This window comes from Thamnophis sirtalis, unplaced genomic scaffold (genome assembly GCF_051295495.1).
Source record: "Thamnophis sirtalis isolate CommonGarterSnake01/CBP01778 unplaced genomic scaffold, rThaSir2_p1.2 scaffold_3, whole genome shotgun sequence".
Classification (NCBI taxonomy): Eukaryota; Metazoa; Chordata; class Lepidosauria; order Squamata; family Natricidae; genus Thamnophis; species Thamnophis sirtalis.
Genome location: NW_028261383.1, coordinates 14,848,306 through 14,859,468, shown reverse-complemented (window position 1 = coordinate 14,859,468; position 11,163 = coordinate 14,848,306).

Here is an 11,163-nt window from a genome sequence, read left to right as displayed (position 1 = left end):
AACTACAATAATAACAAAGAAAGGTTAATGGATAATATTTAATGATACAAGCAGGTGTGATGTACTAGTAAAAGTAAAATGGACAGAAGCGTCAATCTGTGAGTTTGGGGGAGGAAAAAAAGGGAGAGGGAATGTTAGATATCCTTTTAACCAACTTTTTTCTAGAATAAGTTATAAAGATGTAAACCTACGGCAGATTCATTGAGACTGGGGGGAAAAATGCCAGTAGGTGGCTGTGTCCTTAAAACCCTATTAAATGAAAATGGTGGTATAGTGATAGTAAAATATATAAATTCTAAAATGTACAATTTAAACTGAATGAAATATATGTGATTGTGGAAGAAACGCAGGAAAAGTACCTGTAACCAATAGAGACGGTTTCTACAAGATGTAATGAAAGGTGATTTTTTGTGGGTTTCCTTTAATAAAAACAATAAAACCTTTTTTTAAAAAAAAAAGAAGACGGACGGGCTTCCCAGCAGGCCAGTCCGGCCGGCCTCCCATGCGGGCGTTTTCCAGCGACTGTTCTTGCCCGGGAGCTCCTACGGGGCGCAAACCTTCGCCAGGGCTGAGCTGCATCAGAGGGGGAGGCTCTTCCCCCGGCACAGGCCTGGCTCCGCTGAGCTGGCTCTGCTGAGTTCCGCCGGGATCTGAGCTGGAAACCGAAGAGAGAAGAAGGGAAGGGAGAGCGGACTGGGGGCGCGGGAGGGGGAGGAGGGGGCTCCTGGTTGGAAGTCTGCGAGGTGGGAGGAGGAAAGAACGAAACCTTGCTCCAGAAGGGGAGGGGCTCCTGCTGCTCCTCTCCCCGAAGGCGGCCGAGCGCCCAAGATCAGAGAGAGAGGGGTGTCTGTGGGGGGGGGGGGGGAGTAGGAGCCGGAAGGGAGGCGAGGAGGGGGGAAAGAGCGGCTCCCTGCTGACCCAATCGCGCAATCTGCTCTCCACCCCGAGAAAGCACGAGCCTCTCGCCTGCTTTTGCCATTCCGCGTCCTTCGCAGGGAACTGAGTGTCGGGAAGAGCTCCAGCCCTTTTCTCGCGGTCTTCTCTTGCGCACGTGCAAGCGAAATACCCTCCTGGGACAGGATGAAGGCGGAGGGGACAACGACTCTCCTCCCGCTGTCGCCACTGCGCAATGTGGGGAGTAACTGGGGATGCAGCGCAGGGGAGCCAGGCTGCGCAGGAGACTCCTCAGCGCAAGATTCAAGTCAGCGCGAGCTGCGGTCCCCTCCGGGTTGGCTCAGGGAGGAGGGGAATGGGGAGCAGCAGCAGCAGCAGCAGCTGGTTGTGTGCAGGGAGGGAAGAGCTCCGGTTCTCCTGCGCTGCACAGGGCACTCCTTGCGCGGGGCTCTGGAGCTCTTCCCTCTCTGCATCCAGGGACGGCTGCTCCGGCTCTTTCCTGAGCCAACACGAAGGGGACTGACCGGAGTCTGGCGCTGAGGAGTCTTCTGCCAGCGCAGCCAGCTATTCACTTCTCAGTGGCGGCAGTGGAAAGTGACGCTGTCCCTGCCGCCGTGATCCCGGCCCAGGAGGGTATTTTGCTTGCAGGTGCCAGAAAATGTTCCCTCTAATTTTTTTTCAGTGTGGGCAGAAAAGTATAGTGTTTGAGCGGCACATTTTCATGCCTGAGCACCTGAATTTTTTTCACAGATGTTACCTAAGACAACAATGAAATCAGTATTATTTGAAACTCAAAGTTATGTTTATTCAAGGTACCCGCTTAATTAAAAGTGTTATATAATATCAGTATCACTTAACAACGCTCCTGCTTAGCAACCAAAATGTTGGCTCAGAAACTCTGGCATTTGAAGCACACAAGTCTTAAAGCTGTCAAGTTACAAGATCCTTGCACCCCTAACCCTTTAGGGAAGAAAAACCCCAGGGGTGTTTAAACTTGACAGCTTTAAGACTTGTGGACTTCAACTCCCAGAATTCCTCTCCAGTCATGTTGCAGCGATGTCATCGGCGTGGATCTGCTCCATCTTTGGTTTTTTTCACAGGGGGCAGGGCTGCCGCTGAAGATGCCAACGGGCCCCCGCCACTGGCCACTGGCGGGGGCCCGTCGGCATCTTCAGCGGCAGCCCTGCCCCCTGTGAAAAAAACCAAACATGGAGCAGATCCACGCCGATGACACCATTCTGGTGGCGGTGGGGTCTTTGGGGGTTCACTTCAGCCTCAGAGCAGGGTGCAAGTGGCTTGCTTTGCTGAACACGGGGTGACTGATGCTAGTCTGAGCGGCTGAAGCCAGCGCAAACTACCGTCAGTCGCTCCGTGCACATCAAAACAAATCTGGGGAGGTCCTTTTCAGGCGGCCAGTTCTAGCCGCCTGCAAAGGACTTCCCCGTGTTTGCTTTGCTGAACACGGGGCGACTGATGGTAATGAGTGGTGCAGCTGATGCCCAGGAGGTCCTAGGAGACCAGCTGTGCCGCATAAGCTCCTGTTGCCATCCCCGCGCCCGTGCTAACCCTAGATTTTCTGAGACCCCTGTGCGGCAGTTAGAAACTGCTGCACGGGGTTTTCTTGCCACATGCACGGCTGCGCACCTGCGCACCTTAGACGGAACAGTGGTGCATAGCAAGACTTGAAGATGTAGCCCCCGTTCACTTGTTGGCCACTAGTATGCGTTGCAAGACTTTGAAGAGATAGGTGCAGTTCACTTGTCGGCCACTGGGGTGTGTTGCAAGACTTGAAGATGCAGGCGCAGCGTACTTGTTGGCCACTAGGGTGCGTAGCAAGACTTTGAATATGTAGGTGCAGTTCACTTGTTGGCCACTAGAGTGCATTGCAAGACTTGAAGATGTAGCCGCAGTTCACTTGTTGGCCACTAGGGTGTGTTGCTTAACTTGGCAATGTAGGTGCAGTACACTTGTTGGCCACTGGGCTACGTTGCAAGACTTGAAGATGTAGCGGCAATTCACTTCTCAGCCACTAGTGTGTGTTGCAAGACTATGAAGATATAGGTGCAGTTCACTTGTTGGCCACTAGGATGCGTTGCTTAACTTGGTGATCACTGTTCCCTCTAAGGTGCGCGGCCGCGTGGCCGCGCACATGGCAAGAAACCCCCACACAGAGGTTTCTAACTCCCGCGCAGAGGTTTCTTTCAAAGCAAACGTGGGGAAGTCCTTTGCAGGCGGCTAGAACTGCCCGCCCGCAAAGGACCTCCCCAAACTTGTTTCAGCAGCAGCCTGGGCGGCAGCGTCATGCAGGCTGTGGAAGGAAGGGGAGGAGGAGGGAACCAAAGAGAGGCTTTTGCTGAGTCTGCGCCCCACAGCCAGGACCGTCCTTGCGCCTCAAGCCGCGTTTCTTCCTGCAAAGGCTTCGGGCAACCCGAGAGTTCCGTTTGACGCCAGAAGGGCTTTGCAGGAAGAAACGCGGCTTGAGGGGCGCAAGGACGGTCCTGGCTGTGGGGCGCAGACCCGGTAAAAGCCTCTCTTTGGTTCCCTCCTCCTCCTCCTCCTCCTCCTTTCTGGACCCCCTTCCTCAAAGATTTGGTACCAAAGCAATGGCGGTGAGGAAGTTGTGTCTTTTGGATTTTGCACTGTTGTCTTTTCAATGGTTCTCAGACTGGTTGAACCTTTAGCAGCTGGGGTGATATTCTTTACTGTTAAGGTTACAATTGGATGTGTTGGACGAATCTTAAAAGATGAAACTTTTATTAAAACGTTTGACTTAACTAAAAACGTCTTCCTTTTTCTTCTTCTTCTTAAATATGATTTATTTATTTTTACTTCAGAAGTTTGATGACCGTTGTACAAACTAATCCAACCTAAATGTAGAGGAGGAGAAGAAGGGGGGGGATTTAAAAAGAGCAGAGGAAAAAGAAAAGAAAGCATGAAGAAAACATAAAGAAAGGGATGGGAGGGAGGGAAGGAAGGAAGGAAGGCACTTTATGTTGAAACAGAAAATATTATATAAGGAAGAAAATGGAAATAACTTAGGAAGGAAGGAAGGAAGGAAGGAAGGAAGGAAGGAATTGCACTTAATATTGAAGGAAAAGAGAATGAAGGAAAAAGTATTGGAAGGATTGAAAGAAGGAAGGAGGAACAAAGAATTACACTTAATATTGAAATGGAAAAGAAAATATAATGAATGAAAGAAGAAGTATAGGAAGGAAGGAAGGAAGGAAGAAAGAAAGAAACAAAGACTGTTGAAACAGAAAAGATAATATAAGGAAGAAAATGGAAAGACGTATAGGAAGGAAGGAAGGAAAAAAGGAAGACAATGTTGAAATGGAAAAGAATATAAGGAAGAAAATGGAAAAAAGTATAGGAAGAAAGGAAGAAATGTACTTAATATTGAAACAGACAAGGGAATGAAGGAAAAAATATTGGAAGGATTGCAAGAAGGAAGAAAGAATGGAAGGAACAAAGACAATGTTGAAATGGAAAAGAATATAAGGAAAAAAATGGAAAAATGTTAGGAAGGAAGAATTACACTTAATATTGAAACAGTTGAATATAATGAAGGAAAAGGAAACAGGAATAAGGGAGGGACAGAGGACTTCAGCTCCCAGAATTTCCCTGGCTGAAGAATTCTGGGAACTGAAGTCCACCCCTCGTAAAGTGACCAAGGCTGGGAAAAGAATCCGCACTAGGGACAATGCAAGCTATGCTTCACCCCGTCAGTCCATCTTAGCGTGCAAGAAAGACATCAGACAACGCCATAGTTGCTATGGTAGCATTTGGCTATGCGCAGCGATGCTCTCCTGGTCTTTATGGGTGGGAGGGGGGCAGTTGAGCTATGATGCTAATCCCCTCGTGGGAACACAGAGGGTGGGAGAAGAGAACCAAAGAACTTCAAACTCCAAGGTTCTGGAGTGGAGAATAAGGGGATCAACTTTGTCTAAATGATATTGACATATAAAGAACGGTTGTAGGAACTGGGTATGTCCAGTTTGATGAAAAGAAGGACTAGGGGAGACATGATAGCAGTCTTCCAATATCTCAGGGCCCAGGGTTGCTCCAAAGAAGAGGGAGTCAAGCTATTCTCCAAGGCACCTGAAGGCTGGACAAGAAGCAATGGGTGGAAACTAATCAAGGAGAGAAGCAACCTAGAACTAAGGATAAATTTCCTGACAGTGAGAACAATTAACCAATGGACCAACTTGCCTCCAGAAGTTGGGAATGCTCCAACACTGGAAGTTTTAAAGAAGATTTTGGATAACCGTTTGTCTTAAGTAGTGTAGGGTTTCCTGCCTAGGCAGGGGGTTGGACTAGAAGACCTCCAAGGTCCCCTCTGTCATTCTATTCTACGATTAGGGGACTGGAGGCTAAAACATATGAAGAATGGTTGCAAGAACTGGGTATAATGAAAAGAAGGAATTGGGGAGACATGATAGCAGTCTTCCAATATCTCAGGGGTTGCCACAAAAAAAGAGGGAGTCAAGCTATTCTCCAAAGCACCTGAGGGCAGGACAAGAAGCAATGGGTGGAAACTAATCAAGGAGGGAAGAAACTTAGAACTAAGGAGAAAATTCCTAACAGTTAAAACAATTAACGGAACAGCTTGCCTCCAGAAGTTGTGAATGCCCCAACACTGGAAGTCTTTAAGAAGATGTGGGATAGCCATTTGTCTTAAGTGGTGTAGGGTTTCCTGCCTAAGCAGGGAGTTGGACTAGAAGACCTCCAAGGTCCCTTCCAATTCTATTTCTATTGTATTCTCTATATTCTATTCTTTCTCTATTCTATTCTAATCTCTTCTGAACTAAATGTTTATCTAGAACTCAAATAAATAGCTGCTTTTTGGTTTTATTTTTTTTAATATTTATCAGTCTCTCTTTTATTCCATACTTCTGGTTGAAAGACTATCCTATGTCATGCTAAACAAATGCATATTCTAGTGGCGGTGGGGGCTCGTTGGCATCTTCAGCAGCAGCCCTGCCTCCTGTGAAAAACCCCGAAGATGGAGCAGATCCACGCAGATGACATCGCTGCAACATGACTGGAGGAGGAATTCTGGGAGTTGAAGTCCACAAGGCTTAAAGCTGTCAGGTTTGAAGACCCCTGGGGGTTTTTTCCTAAAGGGCTAGGGGTGCGAGGGTCTTGTAACTTGACAGCTTTAAGACTTGCACGCTTCAATGCCAGAGTTTCTGAGCCAACATTTTGGTTGCTAAGCAGGATCGTTGTTAAGTGATACTGATATTATATGACACTTTTAATTAAGTGGGTACCTTGAATAAACATAACTTTGAGTTTCAAATAATACTGATTTCGTTGTTGTCTTAGGTGACATCTGTGAAAAAAATTCAGGTGCTCAGGCATGAAAATGTGCCGCTCAAACACTATACTTTTCCGCTCACACTGAAAAAAAATTAGAGGGAACATTGGTCAGAGGATTCCGCGAAAAGGAGCGAGAGAATCTGAAACAGACCTTTGTTGAAGCCCTCAGCCATGCGGTGGGAAGCCCGGGACTTAACTTTGATTGGCAGATTCGGAAAATCTATCGCCAGAATTCGTTGGTAGCGGAACAGCGACAGCTCCCGAGGGACATAATTATATATTTCTCCACAAAAGAATCCAGAAATGCAATCATGCAAAAATTTTACAATAATAGTTTGAGAGTCGATGGCCAGGACCTGATTGTCTTCAAAGAAATACCTTTCCAGATGTTAAAGGCAAGAAGAGACTATACCTTTTTAACTAAAGAGCTTAGAAATCATCAGATTCAATATAAATGGGAGGCCCCAGCCGGCATTACGGTCACATTTGAGAATCAAAGACTTCGTCTCAATTCTGTTTCAGAGGCTCGAGATTTCTATTACAAGACTTTGAAGGCGGGACTTCCTGACCCACTTGGAAAAGAGGAGAGACAAGCCGAAGGAGAAGGCAAGCAACAGACCACATGGCTGCAAGATGGAGGGGGTAGCTCCCCCTCCCTCGGAGAAGCAGAAAAGCGGAGTTTGAGGATTTAGACATTCTAAAATATTCACTAAAGTTGTGGATTGAATGGGGGTTTGCGACCTCTCTCCGGCAGAAAAAGCGGAATTTATTGGTGGGGTGATATTGAATGTATATATGTAAAATGCATGCAGAATGATTTACGCTGTTTAAATCTTGTTAGAAGGGAAAGTTTGAAGAGATTATTTTAAAATAGAAGGTAAACTGATTCTTGCTGAAACTATTATTTGAATATGTGGAATGATCTATGCTATTTAATTTTTATTAGAAGGGAAAGCTTGGTGAAATTATTTTGAGCTAGAATTTAAACTAATGTTTGCATAAATTTGATAGTGGCAAATATTTGAGAAGCAAGGGATGAGGGTAAAATGCATGCGGAATGATTTACGTATATTGGTGGGGTGATACTGAATGTATATACTGAATGATTTACGTTGTTTAAATCCTATTAGAAGGGAAAGCTGGTCGGGATCATTTCAAGATAGAATGCAAACTGATTTTTGTGTAAAGTAATACTTGATCCACACTGCTTAAATTTTACTAAGAAGGGAAAGTTTGGTCAGATTATTTTGAATTATTGTTTGAAATTAAGGTTAAGAAAGGGAAAGTTTGATTATTCTTCTGTAAAGTAATATTTGAATATGTGGAATGATCCACGCTGCTTAAATTTTACAAGAAGGGATTATTTTTGAGTTAGATTGTATATTGATGTCTATACAAATTTGGATAAATGTTTATCTGAATACAAGGTTAAGGAAGAGGAATGGGAGAGTCTACAGGAGGTCGGGGTAAATAACAAAGAAGCAAGAGACGAGAATAAAATATAGATAGAATGACTTACACTATTTAAGCATATATAAAGATGGGGGGCTGAGCTTAACACAAAGAGTTTCTTTTTTTCTTTTTCTTTTTTTCTTTGTTCTTTTCTCTTTTTTTTTCTGGTTTTTTTTTCCTTTAATATATTACTTTTATTTTTAATCCATACGAACATAAGATACTTTAGATAGAAGGCAGTGCCAGGTGTGGGCCCTGGGAAGTCGGGAGGAGTAGGGATGGGGATTTATGGGGGGTGGGTGGGTGGGTGTTAACATAGTCTCAATAAGAACAAGAATGCACTTATATATGGTTGTTCTTTTTTTTTTCCTTTTTTTTCTCTTTTCTTTCTTTATATTTTTTTTCCTTGGTTTATTTTACTTTTTATCAGATTATAATAAACAATACTTGAATAAAGGAATACACCAAGGAGGGAGGTAGAGGGAAAGAGGAGGGAGGAGTAAGGAAGGAGTAAGGGGAATGCAAGGAGGGCGTGTTGGGAGTAAGGGGAGAAGGAAGGTTTGAGGGGAAAGGGAAGTAGGAGGGGAGCGTTAGAGGGAGGAAAGGAAAGTTGGAGGGGGTAGATGGGGTGTATGGAGGATGGAAGTGTCAGGTGGGGTTGTGAATGATGAGTTGTGTTTTCTTTTTTTTCTTTTTATTTTTTTTAATATTTTTTTTCTTATAGCAAATACCCTGTATATAAGTGATTGTAAAATGGAATGTGAAAATGAATAAAATATATTTTTTTTTTAAAAAAACAACAATTCGGGTCCTCAGAAAGAGAAAGGAAGAAAGAAAAAAAGACAAAAAGTAAAGAAAGTGGGAGAGAGAGATGAAAGAAGGAAGGAAGGAAAGAAAGAAAGAGAACTTATGACCACAAATGAGCCCAAAATTTTGGTTGCTAAGCAAGAGTGTTGTTAAGTGAGTTTCATCACATTTTCCAACTTGGCCACTCCCACCCGGTCACATGGCCGGCAAGCCACTCCCACCCAGTCACATGGCCGGCAAGCCACTCCCACAAAGGAAGCCACACCCACATAGTAGGTTCCAAAATTTTTTGAAACCCACCACTAATAGAATGTATAGCTGAAAAATTGGAAAATATAATACAAGGAAGAACAAATAAAGAACAGGACAAGGAGGAAAGGATGGAATCACTAGAATGAGCAGAGGAGTGGAAGAAGACGGTATATTAGTACAACTGATGGTGAATAAGGGATTAGAGCAGAAGGGAAATATTCTGAAAGATGTGAAAAGGAAATGGGAGAAACAGGAAAACAGCTGGAGAGAGGAAAAAGGGGTTAGAACCTTTTTACGCCTGCGGCCCACTTTTGTATCTCTGTTAGTAGCAGAAATTTCTAACTGCCCACCGGTTCCACAGAAATGGTGATTTTATGAAAACCTAATGAAAAATTTTAAATGATGCTATGGATTTTTTTTAAAGAAGTCAATTAAATTTTTAAAAAAGGGAAGTGCTTCAGTATTGGACAAAAACCCTACAGCCCACCATGGAAGCTGGAAGGCCCCCTAGTGGGAGGTAGGGACCCGGTTGACTACCCTAAAGAAATAATGAAGTCCAGAGATGATTATTATTAGCCCTTGTTCCTCTTTCATAAGGGGATAAATGATATTGTTTCCCTGGAAACGATCCCGAGAGACTCGGAGCAGGTGGGCATGGGAGCCAAAGAGATGGGGGCACAGGTGGTTTTCTCCTCCGTTCTCCCAATAAAGGGAACCATCCAAGGAGGGAAGGAAACACCTTGGAAGTCAGGCCTGGCTTAAGGGATGGTTCTCTCCAGGGAAATTGACATTCATGGACCATGGTCCACAACACCTACATGGGGGGGTGGCTTCTGAAAGTGGACGAGCTGACCCTCATAAGGATCAAGGACTGACCGGCTCACCTCATCCGGAGGGCTTGAAAGTGAAACCAAAGTTTTAGAAGCTAATTAGAAGATTAAACCTCAGGGGAATCAACCAAAGACGCCAACTAGAAAGGAGGGAGATGGTCAAGCAGAAGCTACGGAAGATCTACGAGGGGATTCCTTCAAGGGCAGAAATTGGAAGAGATTTAAAGAGGCTGCAACAAATGGACAACATTCTGATGTGAACAAATACGCTTCTACTGTTTCTGCTTATATTCCAAATATAAAGGTTAACGTTAGGGTTAGGATTATTCATTGATCCATCCGTCCATCATCTCTCTATCATCTATGAATCAGTCAATCAATAAATCTATCTATCTATCTACCTATGTATCTATCTCTATCTATCTAATCTATCTATCTATCCTGTTTCTCCCAAAATAAGCGCTCCCCAAAAATATTGCAACACAACAGCCACCATGAAGTGACCACAGTCACCTCTTCCTGAACCTCAAAATAATAAGACCTCCCCAAAAATAAGGCCAAGTGCTTATTTTGGCTGTCAAAAGAATATAAGACCCTGTCTTATTTTCAGGGAAATACGGTATCTATCTATCCATCCATCCATTTCTATCTATCTATCTATCTATCTATCTATCTATCTATCTATCTATCTATCTATCATCTATCTACCTATCTACCTATCTACCTATCTACCTACCTACCTACCTACCTACCTACCTACCTACCTACCTACCTATCTATCTATCTATCTATCTATCATCTATCTATTTATCATCTATATCATCTATCTATCTATCTATCCATCCATCCATCCATCCATCCATCCATCCATCCATCCATCCATCCATCCATCCATCCATCCATCATCATCTATCAAATCTAAAGAGCCACCCATCTCACCACAAGTGATTCTGGGTCCCATACAGCAAAGCTAAAAACAGGAATATACTTGAAAGCATTTAAAAACACATTCAAAGCAATGAAAAAAACTTTAAAAAGAAGGAATATTAGGCAAAGAGTCACTTTTTTTTAGTGCCATTGTAACTTTGTCTGGATGAACCGTTATAAGTCAAGGACTGTTTTCTTCAAAGTGCTTTGACTGAGGGAGAAGGGACTCCATCTAATCAGGAGGTCAGGAAGGGCCCCATAACCCACTTCCGGTGGGCCAGAGGAAGAAAGGGGCTGCCCCACCTGGAGGCTCAGCCATGGGGCAGAGGAGGACAGTCCCTGAGCTGCCCTGATGAAGAATGGAGGCTTGTTGCCTGATGGATCCTGGCCAGTTCCTCAGTTCCGCTTCGGAGGAGCCCAACGCTTCAGGCTGGGGAAGCGAAACCCGAGCGTCTCTGCAGTTGTTGGGGGTTGGAGGAAGAAATGCTGCTGTGAATGTGTGTGTGTGTGTGTGTGTGTGTGTGTGTGTGTGTCGGGGGAGGGGGAAGCATGAAAAGAGCCTAGAAGTTCTGCTTTGATCAGGAGAGCGATGGGCTTCCCACCAGAGTCTGCCTGGATCTGGGGCCAATTTTGTGTGACTGGGTGTGTCCAAACACACAATTGTGGGACCCATTCAGACTCC